We start from the raw sequence: 10,356 nt of genomic DNA, 5'->3' as shown, positions 1-10,356 counted from the left end.
CCAGCCTCATCTGGCACCTGTGTCGGTGGCACATAAAAACACCATCCGAGCGTGCCGTCTGCCAGCCTCGTCTGGCACCTGCCAGCCTCATCTGGCCCCTGTTTCGGTGGCACATAAAAACACCATCCGAGCGTGGCCGTCCCAGCCTCGTCTGGCACCTGTGTCGTGGCACATAAAAACACCATCCGAGCGTGGCCGTTCGCCCCTCGTCTGGCACCTTGTCGGTGCACATAAAATCACCCACTACACTCTCGAGTGGTTGGCGTTAGGAAGGGCATCCAGCTGTAGAAACACTGCCAGATCTGACTGGCCTGGTGCAGCCTTCGGCTCCCCAGACCCCAGTTGAACCGTCCAACCCATGCTAGCATGGAAAACGGACGCTAAATGAGATGATGATGATGATGATATTTTTGTTCAATTGGAAATATAAATGGAAGCAGTTTTCAGTTATTCTTTCAAGCAAATATATACTCGGGGAAAAAACCTTACAGAAATCAATTGGGAACTATTATTTTATACTCACCAATTGCCTGAGATGTAGCCCCTAATTCCTGACATGTAGCCTCTGTTTGTACCACCTGTCTCACACTTTGGAGACCTGAATAAATATTTCCAAGTTTTACATTTAAAAATAAACTTTCTTTATCTTATTTTTATTAAACTCTATCTTGTTATTGTGAGACATTCAATTCCTGTCGTTAATGGTCAAATGTTGACCATTATGGTTTTGGTCAATATTTCTGTACTTTCTACAGGGGTCCCATGTAATAGCCCAATATGACCACAATAAAACAGACTAACATTTCTAAATCCACCCTCACTTCTCTCTCTCTCTCTCTCAAAATCAAATTAAGATCGAAATCAAAATGGAAATTGTAGTTGTGACCGATGCCAGTGCCGCCTGACTGGCAACTGTTCCTGTGTCACGTTATAAGTACCATAGAAGCCTAGGTACTTGTCACTGCCGTCTGACTAGTTCCCTGTGCCGGTGGCACGTAAAAAGCACCCACCACACTCTCGGAGTGATTGGCGTTAGGAATGGCATACATATGTGGAAACCTTGCCAGATCACATTGCAGCCTGGCGCAGCCTACTGCCTTGCCAGTGAAATCGTCCGACCCATGCCGCCATAAGAAACGGATGTTAAATGATGATGATGATGATGATGATGATGATGATGAGTTCTGTGACCAAATGACAAAATTAACTCTATTGTGTCTTCTAATTTGAACATTATTACCAACAGCATTAACCTCAATGGGTATTTCATAAACTCACAGTAAATCGATATCTTTAATTCAATTTTTATACAGATAATCGTTCAATTGGAAAATAGGAATGGAAGCGGTTTTCAGTTATTCTTTCAAGCACAATATACTCGGGGGAAGAAAACCTTACAGAAATCAATTGGGAACTATTATTTTATACTCACCTATTGCCTGAGATGCAGCCCCTAATTCCTGACATGTAGCCTCTCTTTGTACACACCTGTCCTCACACTTAGGAGCCCCTGAAATAAATATTTCCAAGTTTTACATTTAAAAAGAAACTTTCTTTATCTTTATTTTTATTAAACTCTATCTTGTTATTGTGAGACATTCAATTTCTGTCGTTAATGGTCAAATGTTGACCATTATGGTTTTGGTCAATATTTATGTACTTTCTACAGTGGTCCCATGTAATAGCCCAATATGTCCACAATAAAACAGACTAACATTCTTATATCCACCTTCTCCCTCTCTCTCTCTCTCTCTCTCTAAGAACACATTAAATATTCTAACAATGTACCAATTATCTCATTTAATTAACACTTGATAAGAGTTTCCTCTTAGCTTTGTCTTTCTTTTCTTATAACTGTGCCAAATCTATGGCATGGCACAGTCCTCTCATCTCTAGAATTCACTAATCAACATTCTTCTCTAATTAAGTAAAACTGAGGTCATAAAGATGTCTTTATGTGCATACGCTCCATCCCCACACACAATCTGTCCCCTAAAAATCATCTCCACAACATGATCCCTAACAAGATATAAGATGTTAGGTGAGGTTACACGATGTCCCTATGACAAAATAAATTTACATTTCATACATACAAATGTAAGAGAGTTAATGAATTATAGCTTATTAATTATCATGATAATTGGGTATATATGTGATACAATGGCACTGTGCTTGACGGTGCAATACTAGATATCAATATAGATTGTATATAATCTGAGTAAAGAACATATAGCCTTCATTACTATGAATATGATTGTGTCTCAGCACAGCTAATATTATGGTAGTTCCACGAGCAAACGAAGAAAGATATAACCAATCCACTGCCAAATACTAATGATTAATTCATTTCCTGGTCAAATAACAATGACTATCTTTCATTAAATAATTTGAACGCAACAATCAAGACCAAAGGGTGAAACACTCAGAAAACTGTGCCTCTTTTAGCATTAATATCATCTAAAATCTAACAAGAGTGAGAAAAAGAATGACTATATGGATGGTAAATGTTGTTCAAACAATGTAATAAGTGTATATTATATATAGTTACAAACAAGGATTTGTGAGATCAAGTCACACAGTGAACTCATATTTTATTCCTATCTTTATAATTTATGTCAACACCAATATTTTGTTTAAATGCAAACAGATGTTCACTGTTCAATACTAAATTTAATATTTAATCAACGTTAATGATCATTATACTTACAATCTTAGAGATTTGATTTTTAATTTCTTTAATTTATAACAAAGTTATTCTGACCTGAGACATTCAGGGTAGGTACCTAAACAACATGTCATGACAGACATCTGGCTACATAACAATAACAACAACAATAACAATAACCTATCAGAAAACTTAGGAAAGACCTTAGTAGTAACAGAAAGAAAATCTTTCTCGTTAACTCACCTGTTTACAAATAACACAAAATGTTTTAGTTCTCTGTCCTAAAAGACATCATTAACTCTATTATGTCTTCTTATTTACCATTTTACCAACCACGTTAACCTTGATTTTATGAAATTTCAGTGGAATATTTAATAGAATCCTTTTTACAGCTAATGCGGAAACTAGGGATTGACGAGCGATTATAAGAGTTGAAGAGCCCTGTAGTAAGGTGAGGATCGGCAATGAGTATAGTGAAGAATTCCGGATAGAAGTAGGAGTTCACTAGGGATCATTCCTAAACCCCTCGTTTTCATCATAGTCCACCAGGCAATAACAGAAGTGACAAATCAAAAGCAATTCAAGATCGAAATCAAAATGGAAATTGGAGTTGTGACCGATGCCAGTGCCGCCTGACTGGCACCTGTTCCTGTGTCACGTTATAAGTACCATAGAAGCATAGGTCCTTCTCACTGCCGCCTGACTAGCTCCCTGTGCCGCTGGCACGTAAAAAGCACCATCCGAACGTGGTCGATGCCAGCCCCCACCCCGACTGGCTCCTGTGTCGGTGGCACGTAAAAAGCACCCACCACACTCTCGGAGTGGTTGGCATTAGGAATGGCATACATATGTGGAAACCTTGCCAGATCACATTGCAGCCTGGCGCAGCCTACTGCCTTGCCAGTGAAATCGTCCGACCCATGCCTCCATAAGAAACGGATGTTAAATGATGATGATGATGATGATGATGATGATGAGTTCTGTGGCCAAATGACAAAATTAACTCTATTGTGTCTTCTAATTTGAACATTATTACCAACAGCATTAACCTCAATGGGTGTTTCATAAACTCTCAGTAAATCGATATTTTTAATTCAATTATTATACAGATAATTGTTCAATTGGAAAATAGGAATGGAAGCTGTTTTCAGTTATTCTTTCAAGCATAATATACTCGGGGGAAGTAAACCTTACAGAAATCTATTGGGAACTATTATTTTATACTCACCTATTGCCTGAGATGCAGCCCCTAATTCCTGACATGTAGCCTCTGTTTGTACACACCTGTCCTCAAACTTTGGAGCACCTGAAATAAATATTTCCAAGTTTTACATTTCAAAAGAAACTTTCTTTATCTTTATTTTTATTAAACTCTATCTTGTTATTGTGAGACATTCAATTTCTGTCGTTACTGGTCAACTGTTGACCATTATGGTTTTGGTCAATATTTCTGTACTTTCTACAGTGGTCCCATGTAATAGCCCAATGTGTCCACAATAAAACAGACTAACATTTCTAAATCCACCCTCACTTCTCTCTCTCTCTCTCTCTCTCGCTCGCTCTCTCTCTCCCTCTCTCTCTCTAGAAACACATTAAATATTCTAACAATGTTGCAATTATCTCATTTAATTAAAACTTGATAACAGTTTTCTCTTAGCTTTGTCTTTCTTTTCTTATAACTGTGCCAAACCTATGGCATGGCACAGTCCTCTCATCTCTAGAATTCACTAATCAACATTCCCCTCTAATTAAGTAAAACTGCGCCCATAAAGACATGTCCTTTATGTGCATACCCTCCATCCCACACACAATCTGTCCCCTAAAAATCATCTCCACAAGCCAAATTCCATACACCCTTCCCCACCATGATCCCTAACAAGATATAAAATGTAAGGTGAGGGTACACGATGTCCCTATGTCTAAATAAGTTTACATTTCATACATACAAATGTAAGAGAGTTAATGAATTATAGCTTATTAATTATCATGATAATTGGGTATATATGTGATACAATGGCACTGTGCTTGACAGTGCAATACTAGATATCAATATAGATTGTATATAATCTGAGTAAAGAACATATAGCCTTCATTACAATGAATATGATTGTGTCTCAGCATAGCTAATATTATGGTAGTTCCACGAGCAAACGAAGAAAGATATAACCAAGTCCACTGCCAAATACTAATGATTAATTCATTTCCTGGTCAAATAACAATGACTATCTTTCATTAAATAATTTGAACGCAACAATCAAGACCAAAGGGTGAAACACTCAGAAAACTGTGCCTCTTTTAGCATTAATATCATCTGAAATCTAACAAGAGTGAGAAAAAGAATGACTATATGGATGGTAAATGTTGTTCAAACAATGTAATAAGTGTATATTATGTTATTATTGTGAGACATTCAATTTCTGTCATTAATGGTCAAATGTTGACCATTATGGTTTTGGTCAATATTTCTGTACTTTCTACAGTGGTCCCATGTAATAACTCAATATGTCCACAATAAAACAGACTAACATTTCAATTCCACCCTCTCCTCTCTCTCTCCTCTCTCTCTCTCTCTCTCCTCTCTCTCTCTCTCTAAAAACACATTAATATTCTAACAATGTTGCAATTATCTCATTTAATTAACACTTGATGACAGTTTTCTCTCTAGCATTGTCTTTCTTTTCTTATAACTGTGCCAAATTTATGGCATGGCACAGTCCTCTCATATCTAGAATTCACTAATCAATATTCCTCTCTAATAAGTAAACTGCACCCATAAAGACATGTCCTTTAATGCATACCCTCCAACCCGCACACAATCTGTCCCCTAAAAACATCTCCACAAGCCAAATTCCATACACCCTTTCCCACATGATCCCTAACAAGATATAATGTAAGGTGAGGGTACACGATGTTCCTATGACAAAATAAGTTTACATTTCAGACATACAAATGTAAGAGGTTAATGAATTATAGCTTATTAATTATCATGATAATTGGGTATATATGTGATACAATGGCACTGTGCTTGACGGTGCAATACTAGATATCAGTATAGATTGTATATAATCTGAGTAAAGAACATATAACCTTCATTACAAAGAATATAATTGTGTCTCAGCACAGCTAATATTATGGTAGTTCCATGAGCAAACAAAGAAAGATATAATCAAGTCCACTGCCAAATACTAATCATTAATTCATTTCCTGGTCAAATAACAATGACTATCTTTCATTAAATAATTGGAACGCAACAATCAAGACCAAAGGGTGAAACACTCAGAAAACTGTGCCTCTTTTAGCATTAATATCATCTAAAATCTAACATTTGTGAGAAAAAGAATGACTATATGGATGGTAAATGTTGTTCAAACAATGTAATAAGTGTATATTATATATAGTTACAAACAAGGATTTGTGAGATCAAGTCACACAGGGAACTCATATTTAATTCCTATCTTTATAATTTATGTCAACACCAATGTTTTGTTTAAATGCAAACAGATGTTCACCGTTCAATACTAAATTTAATATTTAATCAACGTTAATGATCATTATACTTATAATCTTAGAGATTTGATTTTTAATTTCTTTAATTTATAACAAAGTTATTCTGACCTGAGACATTCAGGGTACGTACCTAAACAACATATCATGACAGACATCTGGCTACATAACAATAACAACAACAATAACCTATCAGAAAACTTAGGAAATACCTTAGTAGTAAAAGAAACAAAATCTTTCTCGTTAACTCACCTGTTTACAAATAAACAACAAAATGTTTTAGTTCTCTGTCCTAAAAGACATCATTAACTCTATTATGTCTTCTTATTTATCCATTTTACCAACCACGTTAACCTTGATTTTATGAAATTTCAGTGGAATATTTAATAGAATCCTTTTTACAGCTAATGCGGAAACTAGGGATAGACGAGCGATTATAAGAGTTGAAGAGACCCTGTAGTAAGGTGAGGATCGGCAATGAGTATAGTGAAGAAGAGTTCACTAGGGACCATTCCTAAACCCCTCGTTTTCATCATAGTCCACCAGGCAATAACAGAAGTGACAAATCAAAAGCAATTCAAGATCGAAATCAAAATGGAAATTGTAGTTGTGACCGATGCCAGTGCCGCCTGACTGGCACCTGTTCCTGTGTCACGTTATAAGTACCATAGAAGTATAGGTCCTTGTCACTGCCGCCTGACTACTTCCCTGTGCCGGTGGCACGTGAAAGCACCATCCGAATGTGGTCGATGCCAGCCCCCACCCCGACTGGCGCCTGTGTCGGTGGCACGTAAAAAGCACCCACCACACTCTCGGAGTGGTTGGCATTAGGAATGGCATACATATGTGGAAACCTTGCCAGATCACATTGAAGCCTGGCGCAGCCTACTGCCTTGCAAGTGAAATCGTCCGACCCATGCTACTATAAAAACGGACGTTAAACGATGATGATGAGGAGGAGGATGATAATGATGATGATGATGATGATGATGATGAGTTCCGTGACCAAATGACAAAATTAACTCTATTGTGTCTTCTAATTTGAACATTATTACCAACAGCATTAACCTCAATGGGTATTTCATAAACTCACAGTAAATCGATATCTTTAATTCAATTATTATACAGATAATCGTTCAATTGTAAAATAGGAATGGAAGCTGTTTTCAGTTATTCTTTCAAGCACAATATACTCGGGGGAAGAAAACCTTACAGAAATCAATTGGGAACTATTATTTTATACTCACCAATTGCCTGAGATGCAGCCCCTAATTCCTGACATGTAGCCTCTGTTTGTACACACCTGTCCTCACACTTTGGAGCCCCTGAAATAAATATTTCCAAGTTTTACATTTAATAATAAAATATCTATATCTTTATTTTTATTAAACTATCTTGTTATAGTGAGTCATTCAATTGGTGACCTTACTGGCCAAATGTTGACCATTATTGTTTTGGTCAATATATCTGTACTTTCTACAGTGGTCCCATGTAATAGCTCAATATGTCCACAATAAAACAGACTAACATTCCTAAATCCACCCTCTGCCTCTCTCTCTTTCTCTAAAAACACATTATATATTCTAACAATGTTGCAATTATCTCATTTAATTAACACTTGATAACAGTTTTCTCTTAGCTTTGTCTTTCTTTTCTTATAACTCTGCCAAACCTATGGCATGGCACAGTCCTCTCATCTCTAGAATTCACTAATCAACATTCCTCTCTAATTAAGTGAAACTGAGCCCATAAAGACATGTCCTTTATGTGTACCCTCCACTCTGCACACAATCTGTCCCTAAAAAACATCTGCACAAGCCAAATTCCATACACCCTTCCCCAAATGATCCCTAACAAGATAAAATGTAAGGTGAGGGTACACGATGTTCCTATGAAAAAATAAGTTTACATTTCAGACATACAAATGTAAGAGAGTTAATGAATTATAGCTTATAATTATCATGATAATTGGCTATATACGTGATACAATGGCACTGTGCTTGACGGTGCAATACTAGATATCAATATAGATTGTATATAATCTGAGTAAAGAACATATAGCCTTCATTACAATGAATATGATTGTGTCTCAGCACAGCTAATATTATGGTAGTTCCATGAGCAAAAGAAGAAAGATATAACCAAGTCCACTGCCAAATACTAATGATTAATTCATTTCTTGGTCAAATAACAATGACTATCTTTCATTAAATAATTTGAACGCAACGATGTCAGTGTGTACACAAGGCAGAGTGAAGAGGCCTGAGAGAAGTGTTAGACATAAAAAGCATCAGATGTGGTGTGCAAGAGAGACAACTGCACTGGTATGGTCATGTGTATGGATGAGGAGTGCTGTGGGAAGAAGTGTTACACCCTAACAGTGGAAGAAACCCGTGGAAAGGAGTGGCCCAGGAAGACAGGGGATGACGTGGTGAAACGACCTTCGAATGTTGGGCCTCACAGAGGTAATGGCAAGTGACAGGGACCTCTGGAAATATGATGTGATTAAGAGGACTCGGCAAGTGAAGTGAGATCACAGCTGTAGCCTATACCAGTGTTGCATAACCAGCCCCTTTTAAAAGTACCCTTGAATCACAGAGTGATAAATTGCGCTTGAGAAGAATTTCTGAGTCAAGTAAAACCAAAAACCAGAAATCACAAATCAAAATCAAATCAAGATCGAAATCAAAATGGAAATTGTAATTATGGCCGATGCCAGTGCCGCCAAGCTGGCACCCGTGCCGGTGGCACATAATAAGTACCATTCAAACATTGTTTGTTGCCAGTGCCGCCTGACTGGTTCCCTGTGCCGTTGGCACGTAAAAAGCACCTTCCGAACGTGGTCAATGCCAGCCCCCACCCCGACTGGCTCCTGTGACACTAGCACGTAAAAGGCACCCACCACACTCTCGGAGTTTGTTGGCGTTAGGAATGGCATACATATGTGGAAACCTGCCAGATCACATTGAGCCTGACGCAGCCTACTGCTTGCCAGTGAAATCGTCCGACCCATGCTACATAAAAACGGACGTTAAACGATGATGAGGAGGAGGAGGATGATGATGATGATGTTGATGATGAGTCCATGACCAATGACAATATTAACTCTATTGTGTCTTCTAATTTGAACATTATTACCAACAGCATTAACCTCAATGGGTATTTCATAAACTCACAGTAAATCGATATCTTTATTCAATATTATACAGATAATCTTTCAATTGGAAAGTAGGAATGGAAGCTGTTTTCAGTTATTCTTTCGAGCCCAATATATTCGGGGGAAGAAAACCTTACAGAAATCATTGGGAAACTATTTTTTATACTCACCAATTGCCTGAGATGTAGCCCCTAATTCCTGACATGTAGCCTCTGTGTTACACACCTGTCCTCACACTTTGGAGCCTCTGAAATAAATATTTCCAAGTTTTACATTTAAAAAGAAACTTTCTTTATCTTTATTTTTATTAACTCTATCTTGTTATTGTGAGACATTCAATTCCTGTCGTTAATGGTCAAATGTTGACCATTATGGTCTTGGTCAATATTTCTGTACTTTCTACAGTGGTCCCATGTAATAGCTCAATATGTCCCTAATAAACCAAATAACATTCCTAAATCCACCCTCTCCCTCTCTCTCTCTCTCTCTAGAAACACATTAAATATTCTAACAATGTACCAATTATCTCATTTAATTAACACTTGATAAGAGTTTCCTCTTAGCTTTGTCTTTCTTTTCTTATAACTGTGCCAACTCTATGGCATGGCACAGTCCTCTCATCTCTAGAATTCACTAATCAACATTTCTCTCTAATTAAGTAAAACTGAGCCCATAAAGACATGTTCTTTATGTGCATACCCTCCACCCCGCACACAATCTGTCCCCTAAGAAAACATCCCCAACAACCTTGAAACCATACACTCTTCCCCACCATGATCCCTAACAAGATATAAAATGTTAGGTGAGGGTACACGATGTTCCTATGACAAAATAAGTTTACATTTCAGACATAAAATGTAAGAGAGTTAATGATTATAGCTTATTAATTATCATGATAATTGGGGTACATGTGATACAATGGCACTGTGCTTGACGGTGCAATACTAGATATAATATAGATGTATATAATCTGAGTAAAGAACAAATAGCCTTCATTACAATGAATATGATTGTGTCTCAGCACAGCTAA

At 37.3% G+C, this 10,356-nt stretch overlaps 1 long non-coding RNA gene across 2 annotated transcripts; it reads right to left on the bottom strand.

Annotated features, from left to right (window-relative positions):
• Positions 1–583: 583 nt before the first annotated feature.
• On the bottom strand, positions 584–9,573 carry LOC115227500. Of its 2 annotated transcripts, none has more exons than XR_004997086.1 (4): positions 9,497–9,573; positions 7,417–7,494; positions 3,890–3,971; positions 584–598 (listed from the first exon to the last, which is right to left on the bottom strand). It is a non-coding gene; the product is annotated as an uncharacterized LOC115227500 (long non-coding RNA). The 2 variants fall into 2 exon arrangements; XR_003883128.2 differs by lacking the exon at positions 584–598 and adding an exon at positions 1,359–1,510 and having other exon boundaries at positions 3,894–3,971.
• Between the last annotated feature and the right edge of the window lie 783 nt (positions 9,574–10,356).

Source organism: Octopus sinensis, unplaced genomic scaffold (assembly GCF_006345805.1).
Source record: "Octopus sinensis unplaced genomic scaffold, ASM634580v1 Contig04011, whole genome shotgun sequence".
NCBI classification, from domain to species: Eukaryota; Metazoa; Mollusca; class Cephalopoda; order Octopoda; family Octopodidae; genus Octopus; species Octopus sinensis.
Note: the sequence above shows the minus strand (reverse complement) of the source record. Positions and strands in the feature narration are given on the sequence as shown.